The 25,389-nt window shown below is 35.4% G+C and overlaps 1 long non-coding RNA gene across 1 annotated transcript; it reads left to right on the plus strand.

Moving 5' to 3' along the window:
- The first annotated feature begins 333 nt into the window (after positions 1–333).
- LOC148788439 (uncharacterized) lies at positions 334–3,396 on the plus strand. Its single transcript, XR_016065307.1, has 3 exons — positions 334–607; positions 2,265–2,332; positions 3,154–3,396. It is a non-coding gene; the product is annotated as an uncharacterized LOC148788439 (long non-coding RNA).
- Positions 3,397–25,389: the final 21,993 nt, after the last annotated feature.

Here is a 25,389-nt window from a genome sequence, read left to right on the forward strand (position 1 = left end):
TTATTTGTCGATAGAATCAGCGACGGAAATGTTCAGTCTCAGAATTAGAGACGGAATATTTCCATCGCTAATTTGTTTTAGAGACGAAAATATTAGTTTCAGAGACGGAAATTTTCGTCTCTTATATCCTATTTTCTTGTAGTGCTTGTTTAGGTCAAATAAAAGGTTGGCTAATTTGGATGATGATATGGACGAAATTTTTCGGTTATAATTTTGGCTAGGATTTGTGTATGGAGTGTTTCAATAAGCTAGGTCTACTAGTGGTTTTAGTTAGGTCAAAAATATTAATAAACAATTCTATCACTAGATAACTCACTTTCAAATTAGCCTCTCCCTTTCTTGTATGAATTCTCTCTCTCTCTCTCTATCTTGTTCTGTTTGGTTCTTTTTAATCAAAGAAGGAATAAGAAAAAAAATCAGAACCATTAATGCATAACGTGTGATTGATTTTTTCCTTCTCTTCCTTTGTCTTGCTACCATGCGAAAAGGAGGATCTCCCGATGATTGAAGTGAAAAATTTAGAGGGTTTCAAGGCTTGAAATCTTTTTGAGGAAGATCAGGCTCAAAGGGAGTCAACGTGAGAAGTCGATTATAGAAAACTACGAGGGTAAGACGTTGGTTTATGTTTTCGCTCTCTCGATTTTCTTACTTTTATTCATACGCCTATTTTATCTTATTTTGTACACCGAATGTCGGAAAAAATAAAGAGTACACCTCTTAATCGGGTTTATATGCTTTTGATTTTGTTTAATTTATATTTTTCACGCTTCTACAGTGTTTCTCATACCGATTCACTTCCCACAAATGTATCCCACATAATCATACTCCAATAATTAATACATACCATATATTAACATGGTATCCAATGCCATATAAAGCACAATCTGAGTCGAAATTACATGTAAAATAATGCAATTAAAAATTAAATATTAATGCAACCCATGCAAAATAATTTGGTTGCGAAATCTAGTCCGAATTAATTTTAGCAATTTAATTCTTAAAATATAGCAATCTCGACCCAAATTAAAAAATTAACCATTTTAAAAAATATGCAGAAAAGCAAAAAACTTCTTTTTTTAGAACAAACATAAAATCCGCCCATCGCCCACAAGCATGTAGTTCGGGCACACAGGCAACATTGCTTGCACGCACGACCAATGCGCTCAACGCGGAAGGGTCCTGCTTGTGGCCGCTACCTTTTGCAGCACCATTCCTGGAAAAATTGATTCTAAAATTCTTTGTTCAGCATACATAAATTGAAACGACACAAAATTAAGAATTTTCACAAAATACCAAATTTTTAAAAAAATCATTGTGACGCCCCAAAAATTATAATAATTAATTGGGGGATTAATTGGTATATTTTTATGAAACTTAGTTAATTGGTAAATAAATTATAGGTCATAATTGGAATATAATAAAATTTGAACGAATTAAATTGGAGTTCGTTATAATATTTTGGGACATTTTATATTAATTAAGAAAATTAGAAAGGACGTAAATTGTATTTTAAGAAAAGTTTAATCAAATAAATAAAATAATAATAATATTATATATAATATATATTATTTAATAATATTATATATATATATGAAAGAAAGAAGAAAAAAAAAGAAAAAAAGAAAAGACAAAAGGTTTGGGGGTGGGCCCTCAGGCACCACCCACCCCCACATAAATATATATATATATATATATATATGTAAGTTGAATAATCACAATGTTACCAAATTGCAATTTCCATTTCTCTTTCGACAATTCGCAGCGGAGATAAGGTTTTTATTTTAATTTTTATATATAATAATATTATTTAATTAGTCCATTCATTAAACGTTGTTTATATTGAGTACATTTAACCGGAATATTTTATGAGTTTGGCTATTTAAAATAGTATCGGATTAAATATCAAGTCAGATATAAAGATCATATCATTGATCAATTAGATTATTAAAATTATTAGATTTGAATATTACTATAGCTAATTTATACAATTCCATCGGAATTGTCAATCAAATACGCAATTCTACGTATTGTATGTAATTAAAGTGTATAATAGCGAGAAATTGATAGAAAATTCATAGAAATATTCTGAAAATTATATTTAATAAATGGTATGTTAATAAAGAGGAAAAACGAAGATTTGTACTTTGATAGAAATGAAATATTGAAAAATTATTAGATTTTGTACGAATAATATTTAATATTATATTTAAAAGAAACTACGATATTCTCAATATATTAACTGTATGTGGTATAACTCATTATAGGATACGGGGGTAAAGTGAAAAGACCGAACCACTACCTATTGAATAGATAAAGGTGTTGTAAGGTCGAGGTAAGTAAATAATTAGTGTTATCTATATATGTATCTTTACTTGTGATTTTACTGTTATCTGAATTTGTGGTTCATGCTGACATGGATTTATCGAAAAGTATATGATTTGATGGATGATTTGATTTGACTGATGGTATTGTGTACGTGGAATGAGAAAATACGTTGAAATATTATGTTTGTTATTTGATGTGTTGTGGATGTTTGAAAATCAGAATATATGGATATACTGTTTTACGTTACTAGTTGCTTACGAGAATGGTGATATGTGAAAATGAGGGAGTGGTGGAAATTGAATATATATTGTGGCGTGAATACCCCTTGATGTGTTGGAAAGCCTATAAGGTCAAATGAAATGAAAAGAGTTTTGATGCGATATGAGAAAGAAATGAAATGAAAAGAGTTTTGATGCGATATGAAAAAGATGTGATATGAAAAGAGCGATGCTGCGATATAAAAGAGCTATGATGCGAAATAAAAGAGCTATGATGCGAATTGAAAGAGCTATGATGCGAAATGAGATTGATGAGCCTGCTGTCAAGGGGATTCACTTGAATTTATATAACAGTAAGATTGAGTTGATGGGAAAAACACAATATCACCTTCAGGTAAGCAACTAGGAAAAATGGAGTTTGGTTGATTGTCTTATTATGAGATAGTCATGTGGTGGAATAAAGCTGATTATGTTGGAATTAAATTGATTGTATTCCATTCCTGTTGCTTGTTTATCTTGTTTGGGCTGTGTTTAATATGCATACATAAATAGGGCTGGTTATTTACTTACTGAGTGGCAGGCTCATCCCTTTGCTGGCATTTTCATTCAGGATTAGACTTTGAGGTGTCTGACTGTTGAATAGTAGGTTTACGCGCTATACTCAGGCAGGTCGGGACAGTATGCAGTTTTCTCCTCTTTGTCAGTTAGAGTACAAAACACATTTTGTCCGTACAGAGAGAATATAAGTGCACGAATTACCTGTGACGAATCACTTTATGACGTGTGATATGTATATATATAATGTTGTGGGTTGATAATACCTATTATGACGTGTTGGGATTACGTATGCAAATTGATTAGATGGTTATGTGCAAATATATATATATGAATACATGAATTACTATAAGTATGACGTTTAGGGTAGATATAGCCCTTGTAGCGAAGGGAGTGCTACAATCCTAATATTTGATAATTAATGCAAAATTAAACATATTCTTCAACAACAATAATTATGAATCATAAACTAAATAACATGATGTAAAAGCCGATAAAATATGTTAAACATGCATCCAACACGTAAAACACGTAATTTCGTTGCTTATACACTGAATCGGGCTCTGATACCACTGAAAGATAACGGATAAGTACGGGAATGCGGCAAAAAGCGTAGAAAAATAGAATTTGAAAGCAAAAGAAGCAAATAATCCGCATCAAGGATGCATAACATAAACAGATGTTGGCTCTTGTGTTCTCCTCCAACCGGCACACACATAGATATGCTATCTGGCGTTAGTCCACGCAAACCTCAACGTAAAGGCACGTGTACACACCACTCTGGAAAGGTAAATTTATCCTTTGTTCTGGACTTGCTTCCAAATTCATGTGAAAAATATTGAGTCTCAACGTAAATGTATATTCGGATCTATAGTCTCTATTATGAACTCCAAAATCGAATTTAATCATTTCATATATATTATAATTCCACTAAAGTCATCTTTCTGAACCCCGTACATCTCTTGTATAAATTTGCATTACAAAATTGAATGAACATATTGAGCTTCTATGTTTGTCCTACCTGTTGGGGTAGTAAAGATGTTGAAAAGAAACTTAGAAGGTTATGGTAGACGGGAACAAGAGGAAGATATACAACAAAGGTGGCTTAGGTTAGGTAATCGCACCAGTCTTGCTAGTGAATTACGGATGGAATATACATTGGCAATTAATAAAGATCTAAGCTGCAAGCAACTGTGGGAAACCATTGCAGAGTAGGAAATATCAGTTTGGGTGAAATACATTAAACACTACTGGTTAAAGAGGAACTCGATGTGGACAACTTGTACAACTACTTGTTCTTGGAGCTGGAGGAAAATCATGAAGTTGAGGACTTAAATTCTTCTAACTATTCACTGTCAAAATGATATAGGGGACGAGACGTGGCTTTTAAAATATCATTGTCATCCACTTGGGATACTGCAGCTGCTCATTCATAATAGATTATTACATATAAGTTTAAATTTAAATTCAAAAGTCTCTATAGTACTTTTCGATGGTGAGTGGGTGTGGCTTAATTGTATTGCAAAACAAAAGGAATGGATTTCATCAGTGTCCCCATCAGTCACCTGGAACTTCCTTCTTCTTTGACACCATAAGATTCCAAGGAATGTATTTCTTATTTGGTAGCCATACAGAAAAGATTGACTACAAAGGACAAACCTTAGTGACAAAATTTTAGAGCACAATGCATATTTGTGATGATTAGGCAAAGGAGTCAAATTCTCACCTCTTCTTTGAGTGCACATATGCTACTCAAGTCGCTTTACGTATTCAAAGATTGATTAAGTGCAATTGGCCTTATAAACAATGGCAGCAGGGCACTTAGTGGCTAGCTAGGAAGTGGAGAGGGGGACATTTGCGAATGCAGCTTGTTGAGCTGTCTTGGCTTCATAGGTGTGCTATGTTGGGCAGGAACGGAACAAAAGGAGATTTCAACGTGTTTCAGTCGAACGAATGGTTGTCACTAGACTTATAGTTGAGCAAATCGAATAAAAACTACTTTTACATTATAATCCATCATCATTAGAGATAGTTTCTCCTTTAGAATATGGAGAAGAGCCTAGTAGAACAAACTTATTTGCATGATTATTGTAGATTATGTGAAATTTATGAAATTTATCATTCACCAAAGATAAAAATAATTTTTTTTTGAACACCAATATTCATATTATCCTTCCAGTAAATATTACAGAAGTTCAAATCACCTCTTAGAGCATCCTAGTAATTTTACTTAAGTAACATTTAAATTGTGACCAACTAATCACAATACATTAATTATAAATTGAACATCAGTAGTGATGGTTACTAATGTATAAACTTTGTCAAACACTTGATGTAACACTTGTCACACTAAGTCCCTTTCGATATATCAGATAAAAGTACTTCTCCAAAGACTCCTTATAAAATCTACAACTAGTATCCAACCCAAAGTAAAGTAGGCACAACTTAAAGGAAGCTATCACAACAAAGATTAGTGACATAATCTGCTAGCTTAATATTCCAATTGTAATTAATCACGTACTGGTTGGCCACACAACAGTGATCTATTACAATTTTATCACCAAGCAATCCCATAAATGCTCAAACTAACTTATTAGACTCTTGAATCTAAACTCTGATGCAGCAGTAACTTACACCTTAGGTTCCAATATCTTTTTCAAGTATAACCTATATAGTAACCTAGGCTCTGATGCCAGCTTGTCACGCCCTAAAAGTAGAACACCTACTTTAGCCCCTATTCTCGGTACATGACCTGACCAAAATCTCAAAAATAATTTCTACTCACCAAACAGAAACCTATTAATGAAAAAAACTATGATTCGAACATTTCATGTCCTTTCCAATCACCTTCATCTCTTTACTAGGTCAACGAAATGATGGTTATTTCATTTGAAAAAGAATGGTTATTCTTGTTTGCTAGGTTGTTTACGTAATTATTTCAACATTATCTCATAATTGGATTATGAATGCTCAAAACAAATGGTAAGATGGATAATCAAGATAAACTCATAGATCTGGCATGCGAAGATAGGTTACATTTCTCTAGTTAGGGCAAGGAAGTTGGTGAAATCAATGAGTCTAGAAATCGACGAGTTGAGTCTACAAGCTTGCAAGTCCTTCCTGAGTAATGAGGACCGAGAAGCATTTTGTAGGACAAAATGTGCATGCCAATGTTTTATTGGATTGGATCCAATTAGATATCTATGAGTCATTGAATACACAGAGCCAAAAAGGGGTTCACAAGTATAAGGACCTTTGGAAGGTTCGGAGAATTAGACTTGAATTGGAGAACCGAACTAGTTGCAAAATTAAATCCTTTGATCAGATCGAGGTAGTGTGTATTTAGTGGAAGTTCTTGAAATATCTGACGTGAATGGAGTTCTCACTCAGTGGAGTTCTTCCTTAGAGTGCCATAATTGAACGGTGTCTCTGATAAGGGAGGGATTGAACCTTGTTGGACTTGGTTTGATTGTTCTTTCACTGAACTACCTTGGCCATGTGGCATAGAAAGCCTGTTTCCACAACGTACTTTAGTATATGGGATGGTCCTGTATACATTGAGGAACTAGTGGGAGGCAAACTAGGTTGGTACAGGTTTGTTTGTTATCCTAAGAGAAATTGGATTTCATTGGATAACTGACGTGAGGAGTAGCTCCTTGAGGAATCAAGTGGAGAGACACCTCAGTCAAATGTAGCAAACATCATTTGTAATCAAATTTTTCCACTAACTCACTATATTTCAGCTTCTTGACGGATGACTAGAACACCTTAGTTACCTAATAGGTATAGGTTTCTGAGTCTGACCAATCAATTGGATTATGATCCAAAGATAATAAGGAGAAGTGATGTAAGATATTGAGTTGGATGGATGGCTTGGAGCCATGAGATCCGACATGGAGTACAAACTAGGTATGAAACTTCCTATATCTGGAATATTCATCTAGACAAGGTCATGCGGGGTATGACTCAAGTCGAGAATGAGTTACAAGGTTAGTGGGAGCTTAGTTTTGTTCTTAGTATTTTAGGTGTGAACGTCTTACTCATTTAGAATGATATGAAGATGTTGGGAAACACTGAAGCACAAACATTATTCACGCAATTCTCCTTGAAGGAATTGAATTCCTTCCATTATCATAGGGTTAGAGATGTTTGACATCCCCTATGTCTTTTACCGTTCACAATATGGGTATGTGGTCTGATACACTAGGCTAAATGTTGTGTGTGATTTGAGAATAACACTGGATATCGGGAGTGTATCAAGAAGGCATTGCATAGTAGTCAAGATTACTCTTTAGTACCTGAATAAGGATTAAAAAAGCGTTCTTGATTCAAGTCAATGGAGACTTGATTCTAGAAGGCTATGGCGATACTAGTTTCCAGTTACATGTGAATGATGACTGGTCTCAATTTGAATGTACATTCAGACTTAATGGTGATGTGGTGGCTTGGAATGGCTTCAAGCGGGATGCCATAATAGTTTTCACCATGAAGTAAAATGTATAGTGACTTTAATAGTTGCTCAGAAAGTGTTTTGGATGAAAATCTGCATCCAAAGGTTAAATATGGAGCCTAGCACGGCCAAGCCAGTAGTTACCTTGAGGATAACAACTAGGCAATGACACAAGCAAAAGGGTCGAGATCTCATCACAAATCTCAGGAATATTCTTAGGCGCCACCATCAGTGGGAGATTGTTAGAAATGGTGATCAGAAAGCCAATTGGATTGGTGTTTTGGGGACCATTTAGCAATCTTTATGAATATGATATTATCTTGGTGAATGTAGTAAATATTCATCTGTGGCACCATGTGTTTTTGTTCTTACTATTTATGTTCAACAGTGTTTTAACGTCACAACAAATGCCCACAGGCCAATTAAATAATTCATGTAGTTAGGCTGGGCATTGGATGACAGTTATGAAACCAACTTCTGAGAGTTGGTCCAAAAAGTTCCTAGTCGAGAACCTCAAGACTGGGCATCGAGATTGTTATAGAGACTTACACTAAGTATTGCATTAATTGGATGGCAGCCATGTTTCGTCGACGATAGAAATAAGATGTCTATACAATTTTAGTTGATTAGTTGACAAGGTTGTTAGCTTATTAAACTGACTCACGGGCATTGTCATATAAAAGTCTTGGAAGTTTGTTCGGTATGACTTGAATTCCCGGCTCCGATAGTACAGAATTAGTCCATGAACGTTAGGAATCATAGCAGTCGCATGCATATGATGGCTATATCTTGGATTTGGCGAGAGACGACTGTGTATTTGATGTCGTCATTATAAGCCATGTCCAGTGTAGTCGGATTATATATTGAGGAAGCTGGATTTCAAGATAGAATATGTCTCCTATCATTAAATGATAGATATATCTCCTATACGCATTGAGATGGTTTACACTCTCTAAGTCTATGGCCATAGCGATTGCTCGAATAGGAAATGATTTCCTTCGTCGATCGACAGTGTAAAGGCATCTCAAGTATTCAGCATAGTTGTCTGGTCCAGGATGGAAATCGACACCCAATTCCATGCCCTACACTAAGGCCGGGAGATGATCAATGGAAGGACCGTACCTATTAGAACTCGAGAGCCTAAATGTTCACGCCAACATTTACCTAGTCTCTAGTGCCATGGATCGTTGCTAGACGATCACCCAAGTGGCGGTCATTTCGAATTAATGGTTAATTCAAAATAATTTAATTTAATTTAATTAATTATTTATGTTGGACACAATGTCCAAGTTTAGATGAGGGTGAACCTAAAGAATCATACACAAATCATTATGAAACTGGTGGAATTAATTCAAGAAGAAACGAATTAATTTAATTGGATTAAATTAATTAAAGGAGAATGTATAAATGATTGGATCATTGATTTAATAGTCCATTTGGTGGATGACTCAAGAGTTAATTAATTGGATTAATTAATTTTGGGCCTAACACCTTTAAGTTAATTGAATTAATTTATTTGGTTTGACTTAATTAATTGATTGGGTCAATTAATTAGAGTTTTGAGCTTAGATTTATTTAATTGAATTAAATAAATTTTTGGACTTAGTTGGGCAAAAACTAATTTAATTAATTATTGTCCAATGGACTTTGATTGGCCTTAATTTAATTTGATTAAATCAAGTCCGGTCCATACTTGAAGTCCAGGCTCATTTGAGGGAGGTTGGAGCAAGTTAAGAAGGAGTTGAAACTCCTCACCATGATGAACATAATGGAGTGGTTATTTCATCATGGTTGAAGGTTATATGCATGTATGTGTATAGGTTGCCTGGGAGGCAAACTTGGTAGTTATTTAATTTTGAATTGAATTGTATGTAATATACAAAACTACATACATATCATGTATAACTAGCAACTAAGCCATGAAATTTGCTCTCTTTTCTCTCCAAAAATATTCGCCTTTTTGTTCTACATTGAATTGGATTCAAGTTAGAACATAGAATTTTCCAAAAGCACTAAACAATAGTGTTAATTTGGAGTTATTTTTCGTCTTGTTCTTCGTTCTATCCATCAATAGAAAAAGAACTATATGTCTTCTTTAGTGTGGTGTGGAAAAATTAGAGGGGTTTTTAATTCGGATCCTAAAGTGAACAGGAGAACGTAAAGGGAAGAATGCATATTGTTGCTTAACTATAGAAACAAAAAGCCATGTCCAGTTTCATATTTGTTTCTATATTTTTTTGTTTCATCCTCAAGCCACTTGTCTAGCATGTTTATACATTTATTATTATGCTTTTGAAAAACATAGAATGCCTGAGAATTTCAAAGGGAACACCCTTTTGAACTGTTTTAAACAATAATTTTATTTTCATGTTTCCGTTGCGCTCTAGGGCCATACCGATTCTTTCATATAGCCCTCTTAGCCTTCCCAAAAGGCTTCTGACAGGGTTTTCCCGCCTTACATGGTTCACATGTAGGAAGGTTGACTTTAGCGAGAGAACCCACTAGGCCTTCTCGAGCTAACCTAGTCATCCTTTCTTGTCCTATATGTCCTAATCTCGCATATCATAATGTTACAATAGGTGATCAAGAAGCCAATTGGATTGACTTTTATGCAATCTGTTCTGACAATTTCGGTGTAATTGTAACATTGTTTATGAATAAAGTGAGTATTCATTATCTGGCCATTGTATTTGTTGTGCTCACAGATTATGTTTATAAGCTTAACATCATAACAAAGCCCGCAAACCAAATTGTACAACCTATATAGTTGGGCTACGCATTGGATGGTGGCCATGAAACCAACTTCAGAAGGTTAGGTTTGAAATGTTTCAAGTCAAGGACCCCGAGACTGGGCATCAAGAGTCCTATTGAGACTTGCAACAAAATTGCATTCATTGGATGAGTGTTGTGTTTCATCGGCAACAGACGTTGGACATCTATGCAATGCTAGTGGGTGCAAGGTTGTCAAACCGACTGAACTGACTCGCGGGAAGTCGTCATATGGAAGCCTTGGAGGCTTGGTCGGTATGGCTAGATCTTCATGGCTCCGATAGTACGTGATTAGTCCTTGGACTTGAGGAACCATGGCAGTTACATGTATGTGATAGTTGTATCTTGGATTTAACGAAAGATAACCGTATCTTGGATGTGGTCATTACAAGTATTATTCAGTGCAATCAGAATATGTAGTGAGGACGGTGGTTTCTAAAATAGAATCTGTCACATAGAGGAATACTAGTTTCAATTCTCAAGTGAACGGAACGGGAGAACATAAAGGGAACAACGCACGTTGCAGTTTTTTCTAAAAGAAGCAAAAGGTAAAGTTTCATATTATGTTTCTATACTTTTTGTTTCATCCTCTAGCCACATGTCTAGCATATTTATATGATTATTATCATACTTTTGACAAACACCGAACGCCTGAAAAATTTCAAAGGGAACACCCCTTTGAACCGGTTTTAATTTTTTATTTCATGCTTCCATAGCATTCCCGAGCCATACCGATTATTTCACATAAAACAAAGATATCATGTATATTAATTGAAGAAGAACCATAAGAAACACACTCATTTGCTAACTCTATCATGAAAAAATAATTATTCATTAACCCTAAGCCATAGAGGTCATTTCCAAAAAAAATAAACAAACCCATCCATTCAAACAGAAAAGAAAAACCATATCCCATCAATGCAGTAGCTGAAATTAAATTACATTGAATGTTTGGTGCATATTGCACATCACTAAAGGAGCTTACTCCCAGTGCTGAGCTTGAGTTGGTATGTACCAATCCCAAGGACCTCCTCTTCTGGGCCATTGCCCATACCAATATAATGGCTGCATGTTGGCAGTTGATGGTAATCTACGAATCCGGCTCAATCCCTTATCCTATGTTTTGTTGCTCCTGCCTTTACAATCCATCCAAGGAGAGAATTAGTCACAAAAACATGTGAGGAAACAAAAAAATTTGGAGAGGTGGGATTAAGTCTTACCTTCTTTGGCTCAATGCATTCACGAGTAAAGTGACCCATCTTTTGACCGTTATAGAACTTGGTCTTTCCCATGTTCTTCTTTCCACCCCTCTTTCCTCAGCAACCCTTCATAGCGTTGTCACCTTGTGGGGCCAAGTTCTACTTTTGGCTTTACCTTTAGCTATAAATCGATCCTGCACCGATCGATTTATTCCAGCGCTTGTCTTTATGGAGCTTACACTAATTGGCATGTGCGACAAAGGCAGCCTGCTGAGCGTGTTTAAATTCTCTACGATCAGCCTCAAGTTTCAAATGACTGATAACACAATCGAACATCTTTATTCTCTTATTGTGGGTTAGCACCAACTTCAGATGTTCCAAGTCTGCTTAGGTAGCGGCCTAAGGATAACTAGAACTTATTGTCCGTCACTGAGCTCACAACCAGCATTCTAGAGTTCTTGAATCATATCCTTCATCATATCAAAATGTCGGATCATCGAGTGTTCTAGGTCAAGCACATATTAATTGAACCTAAGGGTTAATGCCCTTAGTCTCATTGTCGATGTGCTACCATATGCGACCATCAAAGCTTTCCATAATTCTTTAGCCGTTGGGTACTTCTCATATTCATGGATCAATTATCCTGCATACAGCTTAACATAGTAAAGCATGCCCTCATATCTTGTTCCAAACACTTATTGTCTCCGTCTAATTTGCTACAACATTGGGTAATTTGTCCATTTTTAGGCTCTATTAGCTCAGCCATGCTAGTGGTGAGATGAGCAAGAATCTTTTTGTGATGCAGAAATTATTCAATTTACCTATGCCACATTGGATAATTTTGGCCATCTAATTTGCATCTACCATAAAGTTCAGAAAAAGCTAGTTAGATCTCCATTACTGTATTACATGCGCAATTGTGTTAGGTACCATTATATAATTTTATTCCGGATTCAAGTAAATATTGTTGCTTTCTTTAATTCAATGGGATCAAAACGTCCAGGCTAGTAATCATCTCCCACAATAATTAAAGATCATAATTAAAAAGGAAAAGTATCATTTTAGTCTGCTAAATATGCCTAATTTTAATTTTAGTTCGATAACTATGCCCATATTTGTTTGGGTCCAGCAACTTATGAAATTGTTTATTTTTAGACCTTTGGCAGATTTTCGAACAATTTTACCCTTATGCAACTTTTAAAAGGCAGTTTTAGTCCATATACACTCATTTCACAATTTTTTGTTAATTCTCAAACAGAATGGTATCAGAGCTTAGGTTTATTGAAGAAATATATGATTATATTATATTTTGATATTATTTATCCACTAACGGAGGAGACTCTTTAAGAGAAAATAGAACCGAATGAAAGTTCGAGTTACTCTGAAAACAGGAAATATTTCCAAATTCTGAAAATACAAAGAAGAGAATTTCTCATGAAAATTCTTGACAAGTGTTACAACGGTCCCAAGAGGATTGATCCAAAGTTTCTCACCCTGGAAAAAGAAAAAGAATGGCTGAGAAATTTTGAAGTTCAACAAGTGCTACCAGGGAATGCAGTGAGGCGTTTGCACTCCACTGAAGTCCATGGTAGAATCCCAACCAAGAAAAGGGGAACGGGTAAATTCCTACATAATTTCAGTTCTAAAAATTATGACTGATTGGAAGAAACTCGAATCAGATACATCAAAGATCTCTCAAGATTTGAGGGAGATCCAAAAGAAGGTTCAAGACTATGGACATAGGTTAATCTATATACCTATGAAAATAGAAACTTTGAACCAAAAGGTGGACAAGGTCTTTAAGATCCTTCCCGATCTAAACAAGGATCTTACAGATCTAAAGGAGAAATTACAGATTTAAAGAGAAATCAAAGGGAGAGCCCTGAGACATTTAGATCCAGACAAGAGTGAATCAGGGACGCCCTTGGAACAGTACCTCTTCTACATCAGAAGGGAAAGGCCACGGAGATTCCGAACCCAAAGACAGAGAAGATTTGATTATCGCATCCATCATATCTATAAAATAATGGAGATAACGAGAGCAGATCTATCAGATCTATAAGAATGGGCGGAATCCTTTTCCCAACTCGGGATCATGGATTTAGTCAATATCCAAACAAATGAAATCACTCCAGCACTACCACAGCCGGAGGGAAGTATATGTTCTAATGATCCTCCACAGGATCAACCGATGAGAGAAAGTGCGAATTTCCACACTAATGCCACTCCAACGTTTGTGGGAACCAGGCTAAAGGAAAATCCAGGAAGAAATCCAAAGAGAGTGCCAGAGAATACACCTTGGGCGAGGACCATGCTCCAGCCCTACATCCATATGGCGCTATACTAAACCTGAATATTATCGATTTTCGAAATACCGAGATATTGATAGACGAATGGGTTGCAGCCATCAAGATAGCAGTAACTACGCTGGAGCTCGACAAAAAAATTTTATAAAGCTTGTGGAGTTGAGCTTGGAGCGATCTGTGAAGATCGGATGGGATAATACCCCAGAAGATACCAAAGCCAACATCCTTGCCGGAGATTCGAAAGGCGCGATAGCAGACCGGCTAGGAAGGATTATCAAGATACACTTCATCGGAGATGGATACTTCGAAGGAAGTAGAGCAGAAAAGGCTAGAGAATATGCACAGGCTCTCTTCAACCTTGAATTAAGAAGTATTTGCGTAATAGATGAATATATCTATTGGTTCCACAAGTATTTTTTTCAGAGTGGAGTAGCAACAAAAGTAGAAGCTCTAATGTTCTTTGCAAAGATATGTAGCCCATGGAGGAAAATATTGATCCAGTCATACAAAGTACCCGAAGGACAGAATGTCTTTCCTTAAAGACAGATTGAAGGATTAATATTATGAAGCATCCATCCAGAAGAACATGAAAAGACTGAGAGATAAAATAAAACGTACCCCTCTCTGTTGTGAGAACAATGATTTTCCAGCTATTATAGGAGAATCAAGCGAGCCAAGGAAAAGAAGGAAGCAGAATAGTGACTCCTACCCCAGGAGTTCCAGAAGAACCTCTTCCCAGCGGAAATCATGGTGGTCCAAGTTCAAAGCCAGAACATATAAATCTGGACAGAAAACAGGACCAACAAGGGCTTCATCCCAAGGATCTATGCCCGCCGCAATTTCTTCCCATGCGACGTGCTCCCCCTATATGGGTCATCCGTTCGAGTGGCATCCGTGTAGTCAGTACCACTTGTTTCTGTCTCGGACGACTCTTGCCTAGATAGCTCAGGAGCTTCCTTAAGAAGCCACTGGCGCTCGCTTTCCGTGCGTGGGCAGGGTCCCTTCGGAAGACGAAGCCAATCCAATCACCAGAAAGAGCGAAAGGGGGATGAAAAGCAAAGGAAGGAGAATAGTTAGACGAACAAATGCAAGATCCACTGCAAGAACCCCTACAAGAAGAACTTTCAGACGGACCCATACCCGAGTGAATGAAAGATTCAAAGACTGCAATTGCTGGACTTGCGGAGCAAAAGGATATATATCTCCCGATTGCCCGCAGAAACGTGGTGAATTGCGAAAATTTGAAGCCACGGATGATATTCTAGATGTAGTTTACTATGGCGATTTGGTATCCATCTACCAATTCGAATATCTTCCTTCAGACGAAAGCGTCTATGAGGAGGAAATAGAGACTGATTCGGATGGATCTTCAATCGAGTCAGAATAATTACAACGAGGGAGATAGGCTTCAAACTTCCGAAAGCCTATCAGGATTCTTTTCCGGAATGATGGTGTCAAACAAAATCATGGAAAGAATCATGCGACAAGATTCCAACCTCAGCGCATATGATGAATTTAGGATTGGAGGAATTGGAAAACTCCTAAACCAGATAGGACTGAACCAAAGGAAGTATCACATAATCTACAAAGTAAGTTCGGGTGAGTTTGCTATTAGAACTTTCTGGTAATGTGATGGAAATGCAATTAATTCCTAAAGAAGAAATTCTTGAAGAATTAAGTAAGCTTAGAGAAGAAGTAGATGTTACTATGAAATGGATCCACATAGGAACTATTGAAGTAGTAATAAAAAAGCAACTTTTAAGGAAGGAATTGATTCAAAAATACATTTATCGATAATGGATAGAAGAATTAATAACTTGAGAGATGGTTGTCTTGGAACGATGATAGGAAATTTGTATGCAGGAAAACTGATGTTTGACATTCATCCTAGGATTGAATACAACCTAGCAGACCAAGATTTTAGTAGAGTCTTACTTTATCAAGACTTCAAAAGAAAAGATCTAATAAGAGAAGGTAATAGACCATATTCTATAACTTATAGCATAGCTTATGCCCTTTCCAATACGCATCATTCAGATTTATTTCTTAGGAAAGAGTATATTAAAATTCCTAGATTTTTCAAAGAATTCACGAAGGTAATGACATCAGATCCTATTAGGATACCTAGAATAGGTAGTGTTGATATTGTTATAAAAGATCACCCAGTTTTAGATCGAACACTTAGCTCTAGAACTGAGTTTAGTAGTCGGATGTCCTTTTCGAAAGATAGGATTATAGGCTACAAAGGAAAGGAGAAAGAATTATTAAAAGCTTTAACTCCTCAAGAGATTAGGGTAGAAAACGTAAAACTTAGATGCCCTGAAGGATGGAAAGAAATACAAGAAAAATTTTCCCTTGTGATGACTTATACCATTTGCAGCAACTTGTTGTTGGAAAATATGAGGGCATGCTAGAAATAGCAGGCCATGAAATTTTAGTTGCAGGTGTTGCAGGACGAAAAAACGGGAGTATGACTTTGGGGTTAAGTTTCCTCAAAGATTATAAACCATGGGGAAGAGAAGGTAATGGAACGGAATTCAGTCTTGATGATGTTAGCTTAAGGATTGAATGACGAGTCCCTTTTCTATATACATATCTGTTGGTATATTGTATGATCAATATAAGACAGAGTATTTTACAGCTTATATTGATTCAGGATCAGGAATTTGCACGGCAAAACCTGGAGTTTTCCCTAAGGAAGCAAAAGAAACCTTACCACTTATTGTAGAAAGGGATTTTTCACAAAAATCCTGATATCAGAGACGAATTTGAGATGGATTAGAGACGAAAATTTGTAATGGTTTAGAGACGGAACATTTTCTGCGTTTCAGAGACGGAATTAGAGACGGAAAATAACAAACAAATACTTTACCTTTAGAGATGGATTAGAGACGGAAAGTTCTTTTATTTATCGACGGAATCAGAGACGGATTGCCTACGGAAATCAGAGACGGATTGCCTACGGAAATCAGAGATGGATTACACTTAAACTTTCTTCTTCTTTGCGACGGAATTAGCTACGAAATTTTCCGTCTCAGAATTAGAGACGGAATGTTTCCGTCGCTAATAGTTTAGCCACGGGGCTTTCAGCCACGGACTTTGGCGATGGATTTTTTTGTCGCTAATTTGCTTTAGAGATGGAAATCCTACTTTCAGAGACATAAATTTCCGTCTCTGATACCCTGTTTTCTTGTAGTGGATACTCAATAAGGAAATACGAGAAGCCAAAATCATGATTGGAGGAGCATTTGGATCACCCTGGTTTAGGGTAAAAACACCTCCTATATACTTTCATGATACAGGTGCCGATATCTTGCTAGGTAACAATTTCATTCAAACATTTGCAAGATATATGCAGGATAATCAAAGGAATCTGTTAATCTTTACTACTAACTGTGGTAGTGAGATGCAGGTGTTATGAAGAGAAAAGGCATTTAACAAAATAATGCCGATAAGTTTTCGCAGCAAACGTGGTGATTTTGATGCCAGATTAACTCATCCAAAAATGCAGGATAAGAGAAAATTTGGTAAGATCCTTTTGTCTTTCAGGCAATAGGGACTCATAGACAGCGATAACTTCTATAAGGAATCTGAGGAGGAAATTCTAAACCCTAAAGAAGCACTGCTGGAAATGAAATCGCTAGACATCAGCGAAGAGAGCAGGCTTTCTCTTGAGAATGCCAAGAGGCTTATCTAGAGGAACTTCAGTGAAAATCCTCTGGCTTGGTGGGATAGGAATAAGATCGAAGATACTCTGAGGATCAAAGATGAATGCAAATACGAGTATGTTCTATACAAACCTATCCAGATGAACATGGAGGATAAGAAGGATATGCAGATGATAATCAAAGAGCATATCTGTCTTGGACTCATTGAACCTGGAGTCTCTACCTACAGTAGTCCTAGATTTCTGGTAAGAAACCATGGTGAGATTAAGAGAGGTAAACCCAGGTTGGTTATTAACTATCAAAGTATTAATAAGATGTTAAAATTTGATGGTTATTACATTCCTAGTAGATAACACTTAATTGATTGCATTAAAGGGGCAAAAGTGTTTTCTAAATTCGATTGCAAATATAATTTTTATCAGATTAAGATGGAGAATGACTCAAAGAAATTTACTGCATTCTCCACACCACAGGGACAGTATATTTGGAATGTACTTTCAATGGGTTTAGCTAATGCACCCCAGATATTTCAAAGAAAAATGGATAATCTTTTCAAAGATTATTTTGAGTTCATGTTTGTCTATATTGACAACATACTAATTGCATCCAAAAATATGAAAGAACATATTAAACATCTTGAAATATTTTTTGATGCATGCCACAAAGAAGGTTTAGTACTTTCTGTAAAGAAAGCTACTATTTTTGTCAATAAAATTAAATTTCTACGATTTTTTATTGACGAAACAGGGATTGAGTTACAGGAGCATATTGTGGAGAAAATCCGCACTTTTCCAGACGTGCTCAAAGACAAGAAGCATCTGCAGAGCTTCTGGGGAGTTGTTAATTTTGCAGATATCTTCATTAAGGATCTTTCAAGATACAGAAGGGATTTCCGACCACCCTTGAAAGAAACGGAGAGTACAAAGTGGAAATGGGAAGAAATCCACACAAAAAGGGTTCCTGAGCTGAAATAGGTTTGCAGTAACCTGCCAAAGTTTGATATACCAAGGACGAGGATGAATTGATAGTCTATACAGACGCCAATGATTACAGATGGGCAGCAGTGCTCATGAAGAAGACAACTACAGGGGAAAAACCTTGTAGGTATACAGGAAGGTTGTTCTTAGAACAACAAGTCAGAGTTAGGCACATCAACGAGAAAGAATTCTTTGCGGTTTGTAAGGCTTTTAAAAAATAACCTTTATTTTTACTTGCTAAAGAATTTACTTTAAAAGTTGATAATACTAATGTCAAAGCTTTTTTAAAGAATAAATTAGAATAAAAAATAGAGAAAGCTCGTATTATCAGATGGCAAGTTGAATGCCAATATTATTATTATAATATTATCGTTATAAAATCTCATGAAAACATTCTTGTAGATTTCCTGAAGAGAGATGGAGGCATCTGAAGTAAACTCCATCATGTTGAGACTCAGGCACCTTCGGGAAAACCTCGAGGAGCTTGAAAGAAAGTTCGGACAACTAGCGGTTAATGCCTAAGTTGCCGGACAAATTCAAAGAGCCGATCTAGACACTAAACAGGTCGCAATAAGGAGTTCCTTATTAGCATCCACCTCGCTATGGAACAACTTACGAGAACCAATTCGGAAGGCGTCACCTTTGGGGATGACTTACGAGTTGATGGAGTATTACCCAAAACATGCATTTAGAGTACAGGCTCTAGACCTGTAGCATCGGATTCAAGTACCAATTGCACAAGGCCATCACTAGACTCTGGTGAAACGGCAACAATTGAGTCTCAGGAAGTGCAAACTCCTATTGATTCAAGTCAACCCAGCACCTCCGAGGTTAAGGAGGGAGAGATTAGCCTTAGGCCGATGACAAGCACCTCTAAGGTTAATACTAATGAGTTAATATCTTCTTCTGCTTGGCAGGACTACCAGCGTATGTTGGAAAAATTAATTTCCCATAAAGGAGTAAACCCAAGCAAGACCATCATCGAAACATCCGGAAAATATAATAGGGACTAGATGTTAGAAAGGTCAAAACCAGAAGATGTTCGGGAATGGTATGATTTTGGAGCTCTTGCTTTAATTTATACTATGTCACCAAGTTTTCCGGAAATCTCAAAACTTCCGGAGTGGATTAGTGGGGCAGTTTTTGATTCATGGCAAAACAACCCCCACCTAAAGAGAGGCGATGTTCTGGAGATAAAGTTTGTATCAGTTGCTCCAGAAACGGCGGGAAAGGGATCTCATCCAGCATTTCATTTCATGAAATTGCAGAGCCAGACATGGTGGATTTCAACAAAATCAAAGCCGCCTCAGGCGAAGCTCCCCTGGTATCGGCCATTACTGAAGATAGTATCTCTACCAGAAGAGCTTGGGGTTTATGGATCTGTCTCACACAGATGGACAAAGTCAAGTATTCGTTCAAAATCTTCTCAAACAAAATGAATGGATCGTTCCTGTTAAATTCCATGACAGGAAAAAGCACTGAGCTCGCAGAAAGCTTATTCGAGAAAAGAGGATGTTAATCTAGGAAAATAAGCTGCTAGCAACCAAAGCTACAAGAATGAAGACGTGCAACATGTTGCATGTTGGGCAATGGCATAACCATTTGTGCCCTTGCTGCGAGAAACAAGAAAAGCCCCTATTCGGAATAAAGATTCGGGTCACAAAAAACAAACCCAAACCGGACCAAGACAAGAAAAAGAAAAAAAAATTACCATCAGAAGTAAAAATTAATTGATGTAAAAAATCGAGAGGATAAAACTGTCAGCAGAAAACAACAAAAGCCAACAGCCAGTAAAATAGCCAGCTAAAAATCATGTGACCGACAAACCATTACGACCGACAGCTAGATATCACAAGGCGATGACGAACGCAATGACATCATCACAAAACAAGTTTGGAGTCCGAATTTGAAGTCTGCGGACGCCTATAAATAAAAATGCAATGAAGTAGAAGGGGGACATCAGAAAAACTTCTCCTACTCTTCAAAGCATTGGAGTTCTGAGTCTTTTTCAATCTTCTGTAGTATTCTAAATTTTCAGTTTATGGGCTTTTCCCCAATAAGACAAGTCTTCTACACCATGAGAGGCTAAAACAGTTGTCTACTCCAACGGAGGAATAATATCTATGTAATATTCTCTATATATTTCTTCAATAAAAGTTAGGCTTTTGCTCAACCTGTTTGTCCAAAATTCTATTAACACCCTATATTGGAGTCCCTTTTACGCCCTTAGGCAGGAAATGAAATAGGGTTGTGCTGTTTTGTTACTGAAGGAGTCAAGTTCCTGCAAACCATCTGCCGCGGTAGTGTGGTTGGAGGAAGTCCGTAAAACTGGGGGCTTGGAATATCCGAAACAGAGCAGTCAAAGCAAGGTACGAAGTTATGGGGTCTTAATTTATTTCGGAAGCATGTTGGGCCACTTTTAGAGCATTAAAATGGACTATTAGGCTTTATTACTAAAGAAAGGGAAAATGGTCATAAAATTGGTTGAAGGACTGAATCTAAGCAAAAAGAAAAGATACAGGACTAAAACTGATATTGTCAAGTTAAAGGACCAAAACGGTTTTAGAACATAAATAGAGGACTATTCGAATCTTTCTCCCTAATAAAAATTACCAATCCAAGAATAAAATTGCAATATGTCAAACAATAATAAAATATTCCTATAATTAATATGAAATGAGTTAAATTTTCTGCTTCATGTCAAAATAATCTTATGGCCAATGGTATAATTAGTTAAATATATCCCCAAAAATTACATGTTCTAAAAAATGGGCCTCAATATACATGTCACATAAAATACATTATATATTTCAGACCTACTACGTCAATCTAGTAAAACAAAGGGGATACCGCATTATCACCTTCTCCATAGTTATTTTGAATAACAACAATAAATAACGCACATTAATCATGAACACCCAAATTTCAACTCATGTGTCATTTAAAATAAAAACATATAGGCATAATTTGCAAATACCAAGAAATGCAAGGAAAAATAAGACATGTTATTTCCTAAGCAATATTTTAATGCATTTTACATCCAATTTTTATGAATCAAACACCGTTTAGAAACTCTTTTCATGACAACAATATAGCATAAGAAAATATGCAGATAATAATAATATAATCATGTTCAATTTTCTGTGCAAAGAAAACTAATTTCAAATTAGGATTTGATTTTCCTCACCATTTAACCATTTTTCAGCACATCTAAATAATGCAATCTTAACATTAAGATCTATTTCTGGTAGGAAAAAGAATTCAAAAAATATGATTTCATGTAAACAATTTTTTGATTAAAATAAACAAATGAGTTTCAAATTCTTGAAAAATACCCAATTTTGTTTAACACATAATTTACACCAAAAGACTATACGACATTCATATTTAATTTCATGCATCATCAAATATGAAAAATATTTATAGCATAAAATTAAATACATACATGCTTGTTCATAAAAACCGAGTAAAAGCCTTAATGAGTCTGATACCATTATTGAAAATTCAAGCACATAGGTCACACATAATTGATACATAATGCACGTATGCTAGAGGTTCCGATGATTACCTCAGTAGTTTGATGTTAAAGACCTACAGCGGAACAAATTAAGGAACCCCGGATCCCTTCGACTTGTCTACGAGCTTCCAGGCGATCTCTTGGATCTACAAGCGCGTTCTTCGTACACCTATTTCAATCAGCCCCCTCTTCTCGCTCTAATAGATTACTACTAGAAATATCCATCTAATTCACACACCTTAGACCCTTAGAGACTTTGGTGATATTGAAATAGAGAATAGAGAGAGTATTTTGGGAGAGGCTTTCTGAGAATATACCCAGTATGAATTGTGTTCTCTTGTATCCATAGAAGCACCTATATATAGATATGTATAAGAGGAGTCTTGATTCCACATAAATTTGAGACTACAGACCCCATCAAATATGGATGTATATCTAATATGGGATAACCATGTTGCCCACTCTTTAGCTAGAAATGCAATTAACTCTTAAAGGGAAGGCTCTTCACTCCTAGACTGTGTACTCAGTTTTCTGTCAGATTCTGCCACTTATTGACATTATTCCCCTAGTCTTCCACAAAAATGTAAGAATATGTTGATATAAAAATAATTACTTCATGTTAAAAAATGTAATAAACTCTAATGATCAAACTTGAATTGATTAAATATTTAAAAGTCCAATGACTAGTCTAATTATAGTATCAATGAGGCAACTAGAATACTATTTATTTTTACTAGACAATTTTAGCAAGATTATTTTAATTGCCACAAAAAAATTAAAAAAGTAAAAATCTCATGATACTTATGGTTTTATAATGTTTCATTTAAAAATTTAAATTATATTAAATTAATATTTGGTAAAACATGTGCAATATGATACTCTAAAATAATTTGTCTTAATCTCCATTACAATTCTACTACCATTTAAGTGCTTCAAACCGAAGAAAATACCCAAGGAAGATACATTTAGCAGCTTATTGGCCAAATTTATGTTTAGTTAAAAAACACAATAGGCCAAACACCTTAACTAGTCAAGACAAGGTGGTTTTTTATATAGAACTTCAAAGGGGGATTTCTAATTCAAGGTGGCAGTGGGAAGTCTGTTAATCAAGTAGGAAGTAGCCAGGATGAATTTGTTAGAAAAGGTGACTAGAAAGTCAATTGGATTGGCGGTTTTGAGAACCATTTAATAATATTTATGAATGTGATATTATCTTGATGAATGTAGTAAGCATTCATCTATAGCATCATGTGTTTGTTGTGCTTACTGTTTACATTGGACGATGTTTTTTACGTTGCAATAAATATCCACAGACCAATTAAATGACTCACGTAGTTACAATAGATGTCTACAGACCAATTGAATGACTCATATAGTTGGGTTGTGCATTGGATGGCAGCTATGAGACCAACTTCTAAAGGTTGGTCCGAAACGTTCCAAGTCAAGGACCTCGAAACTGGGCATTGAGAGTCCTATAAAGACTTACGCTAAGTATTGCATTCATTAGATGAGTGCCTTGTTTCATCAGCGACAGACATGGGATGTATGGGCAATTATAGTGGATTGGTTGACTAGATTGTTAACTAATTGAACTGACTTGCGGGAATCCTCATATGGAAGCTTTGGAAGCTTGGTCGGTATGACTTGAATTCCAGCTCCGATAATACAAGATTACTCCTTGGACTTGAGGAATCATGACAGTCGCATGCATATAATGGCTATATCTTGGATCTAGCGAGAGATGACTGTGTTTTCGATATAGTCGTTATAAGCTTTGTCCAATATAATCGTTGTATGTAGTGAGAAAAGTGGATTTCAAGATAGAATCCGTACCCTATACATATATCTCCTATACGCTTTGAGATGGTTTAGACTCTCTAAGTCTATGGCCTTACCCATTGGTCGAATAGGAAATTGTTTCCTCTGTCGATCAATAGAGTAAATGCATCTCAAGTATTTAGCATAGTTGTCTAGTACAAGATGAGAACAAACATCCAATTCCATGACCTAGACTAAGGTTGGGAGATGTTTGACAAAAAGACTGTACTTGTATGGAACTCGAGAGCCTAAATGTTAACACCAACATTCACCTAGTTTCTAGTGCCATGTACTGTTGCTAGACAGCCACCCATAGTGACGGGCATTTCCGATTAATGGTTTATTGAAAATAATTAATTAAATTAGATTTAATTAATTATTTGTGTTGGACACAATGCCCCAATCTAGTTGAGGGTGAACCTAAAGAGTCACACACAAATCACTATGGAATTGGTGGAATTAATTCGAGAAGAAACGAATTAATTCAATTGAATTAAATTAATTCAGGGAGAATATATAAATGATTGGATCATTTATTTAGTAATTCATTTGATGTGTGGCTCAATAATTAGGGACAAAATGCATAAAATCTCCCTGTGTTTTAAAAAATTTGTAAAAAAAGCCTTCCTATTATGAGAATAGGCTTAAAGCTCCCCTGTGTTTTGTAAAACTCAGCTCAATTACCCCTTCTCCATTAAATCCAACTAATAGTGTTAATTTTTTAAAAAATAACCGTTATATCCTTATTTAATATATATTATTTCTTATTTTACAAACCGTTGGATCTTTTTTTATCAAATATTAATCGTTATATCTCATAAAATAATCTCAACCGTTAGATTTTAAAAAAAATAAAAGGTTTGGATTTAACAAATTATTTAATTTATATTATATATAAATAATTTAAAATTTTAAAAATATATTGTTATTATATATTAAAAAATCTAACTACTCTGAAAATTCTTTACCAAATTGAGTGAGATCGGTCTCGTTAGAATCGTCTTGAAGGAACAAGTCTAATGGTAGTGATTTAAGACCGAGATTCAATTGAATGGAGACGAATCGACGGCTAACATGTTCGGCGATCGTGGCTTGACCCCAATCTCTCTGATTGATGAAAATTCAAATTGAAGGTATGAAAATGTTCGTTTTGAAAAGAGGATTTGAATGGTACCATTGACCATCGAAAACTCGTCCGGACGGCACGAAAACTTAGAAACAAGTTTCCGGCGATAAAGGGGCGAAATCGTGCAGTTTTCCTTTTTTTAATTTTTTAATTAAATTTTAATTATATTAATTAAAATATATTTTAGTTAATTAAGAATATTTTAAACAATTATAATAATTAAATATTTTAGCTAATTAATAATAATTATTATAATTAAATATATTTTAATTAATTAGAAATAATTTTAGATTTTAATAATTAAAAATTATAAAATTATTTGAATTTAAGTGTAATTTAATTTTATATTTAATATTAAATAAACTAAATATAATTTAATATTTCAATTTAAATTATAAAAAAAATACAAAAATAAAACAAAAATAAAAAAGGGCATTTTAGTAAAAAATACCTAAGAAAAA

Source organism: Sesamum indicum, linkage group LG4, assembly GCF_026168435.1.
Source record: "Sesamum indicum cultivar Baizhima isolate 11 linkage group LG4, ASM2616843v1, whole genome shotgun sequence".
Lineage (NCBI taxonomy): Eukaryota > Viridiplantae > Streptophyta > Magnoliopsida > Lamiales > Pedaliaceae > Sesamum > Sesamum indicum.